Here is a 2,985-nt window from a genome sequence, read left to right on the forward strand (position 1 = left end):
TTTTGTTTTTTGTTTTTTGTTTTTTGTTTTTTGTTTTTTTCTAAGCAGTGCATTGTATCCAAAGGCAGATACTTGGGCATTTGGTCCCCACAGAAGTCCTGTGAGCATCTGCAGTGCACAGAGTTTCCTCTCTTGCTTGTTTCAGCCATTACAACAGCACTGACCAACATGGAGTTCCATTTGTATATGGGTGAATATTAAGTTTGACTTGGATTCTGAATGTTGGCTCTTGGGTTTTGTTTTTTTTCAATTTTACTGCCCTTCCACTACTATTTTTAAAACAACATTTAGGTGGTACATGCTTTTTCTGATGTTGTTTCAGTCTTGTAAACGCTCTGCAAAGTTGATACAGATGTGTGGGGAAGGAAGTGTTTTGTTACTGGCCTCTTATGGCTACAGCTTCTCTGCAATACAGTTTGTGTTGCATTACAATGTCTGCTGACAGGAGGAGATTTTCACATTCTCCACATTGTACCCGACACGTTATTGTCACTGCTGGTGACCTGAAAATTTTATAGCAGTTTTGTACTGGCAGACTGATTTGTTGGTTAAGAGCTTCACAGCTAGAAAGACACTGCACATGTTGGCTTCCACAGGCTGTGGGAAGGTGTATTTTAGCAGAAGAGAAGGACAAGCAGGAAGAAAAACTGAAGATTGAGTGTTTAGCTGAGCATGTTGAAAAGTGAACATCTGTGGAAAAGGATATTAAAAAATAAAATTAGAAATAAACTCTAAAATGGGGTTTAGGCCAACTCAGAAGAGGTAAGAAGATAGAAAATTATCAGCGTCTTATACTAAGAGGGAAAGAAGACCACAATAGATATTTATGGTGATTTCGGAAATGTTTGGTCTTAATTAGTAAAGGAAAATAGATTTCAGAAATGTGCTGGCAAATACGGACTCCTTATGCAGCGGTTCACAGCTGTGTAATTAATTGGAAGATCGCTGGGATAAACTGTGTTTGTAGCTGCGGGGAGAACTGAATTTGGAGTCTTGTCCTTGATGAATGAACAATTAATTGAATGAATCATTCTCTCTCTTTTTCTGACAAATTCTTGCTTATTACAGTGACTAGAGCTGGGAGAGACTGTCATTCTTTGTTCCTTCAGGTGCTAAGTACATTTTTTAGAAGAGAAGTGAGTCTTCGATTTCATCTCTTGTCTCTAAAATACAATCAGTTACTTCCTTATTTACATGATATTGTGATTTCATACAGTTCTTCGATAAGTAGACAAAATTGGGTTTTTTTTTCCTGTTTATTTTTTAAAGAGTTTCTTATACTGTAAAGGGAGACTTATGTTGTGCTCCCAAGTGACTGAGTAGTAACACAGACATTCACTGCAAGATTAACTCTCATGTAGGTGAAGGCAGAAATTCTCAGGGTTAAGGAAACCATCTTTGTTCCATTTCTGTGTTGGTCTCAGCAATTCAAATGTTAGAAGCACTGGAGGATTTTCTGGGGAGCTTGATGTTGATACACAGAAATGCTAACAGAGCGTTGTGCCAGAAGAAATCTGAAGTCCACATTGTCTGGGTTCTTATGAATGAGGAAGGAGATTTCAAGCATTTTTTGAAAATCTGTGTGCATACATAATTTAACTGATATTTTGGAAGGATTTGCCTTCTAAACTATAGTTTCTGACAAGTGCATACTGTGAAGCAGAAAACTGTGCTTCCCTCACCTTAGAACAAAACACCTTCTGGAGGTGCCTCTATCTCTCTGTTGGCTGTGAGAGGCAAAACTTCTAACTCAGATTAAAAACCTAACTTTTAGACTATCTCTCACGAGAGAAGCTGCCCTCTGTTTTCAAAAAGTGTGGAGAAGGTGTTTCTGTTTGTTTGAGGAGCATGGCAGGTATGCTGTGTGGAAAACTCCGCTCTCAGGCTGGGTTTTCAGGTGCGTACATGTGACGTTGGAGTGTAAGTCCCCTTTGGAAATGAATGAGTTTTCTATTCCCCTGCTCCCCAGATAACTGCAGCCTGTCCTAGGGAAAGTATCCTTCTTACAGTCAGGAATAATGTGGCCTTAGTTTAATTGGTTTTTCTCATGTTCAAACTGAAGTTTCAGTGTTTACTCAAATGTTGTTTATTGCAACTCTCACCAGAATCAGAGGAGCAAACACATATTCTGTGGGGTCTAATTACACCAGGTGCCACAGGGACTTCTGGGAGTTGTAGTTCTAAGACTCTGCTGCACATGTTCTCTGGAATGCTTGTATGGGATTGGCTTAGGAAGTTACCTGTGGGACGTAGCAGTATTTGAAACTACTATTTAAGCTGTGACTGTTTGAATAAAGACAGATTCGTTACACACCACGTTGGTGTTCACCATGGTCCCTATGGGACTCATTTATTTATTATATTAATAACTGGTACAATATTCTGTCATGGTTTGGTTCATATGGCACAGGGTTATGACTGGAAGGCCAGTGTTTTTCATTGGTTTAACATGACCTATTAGTGGGTCAAGACATTTCCCAGGGTTCTTTTTTTGTTTGTTTGTTTGTTTTGTTTTTTTGTTTTTTTGTTAAACTTGTCTATTAAATAGAAATTTTACAGTGGGGGTTCTAATTTACATAGATGATTCAAGGAATTAGAACTAGGGTCAGCTACTACTTTTTTTCCTGGAAAACATTAAATTTTACTTTTTAAAAATACAATAATTTTTGCTTTTTGTTGGGTAGTATGAACTGTGCAGCAGAAAAATCACCTCTGAGGCAGATATCTGTAAAAAGGTCTCTAAAATGCCATTCTTGCAGCATTATGAAATTTGGTCTCTATGCTATTTTACCAGTTTGTGTGCTGTAAGAAGGATTTGCAGTAAAGTAGAGACTTGGAATTTCTGCAAAAGCATTTGTTCTGTACTAGCAGTACTTTGCAGGGAGATATCCAGATATTTCTTAAGATCTTGAAAGCTTGGTATGAAAAATCAGATTTTCCACATTCCCGCTTGCAACTTAAATCCAGTGCAAACAGAGGTCTCTT

General features: G+C 38.1%; 1 protein-coding gene across 5 annotated transcripts in view; it reads left to right on the forward strand.

Annotated features, from left to right (window-relative positions):
- MYLK (myosin light chain kinase) overlaps positions 1 to 2,985 on the forward strand; it is a 202,467-nt gene that overhangs the window by 55,470 nt on the left and 144,012 nt on the right. The gene's annotated exons all lie outside the window — the stretch shown is intronic.

The sequence above is a fragment of the Empidonax traillii genome, unplaced genomic scaffold (assembly GCF_003031625.1).
Source record: "Empidonax traillii isolate 1590-97213 ecotype Southwest subspecies unplaced genomic scaffold, ASM303162v1 scaffold161:size1573837, whole genome shotgun sequence".
In the NCBI taxonomy this organism is placed as follows: Eukaryota; Metazoa; Chordata; class Aves; order Passeriformes; family Tyrannidae; genus Empidonax; species Empidonax traillii.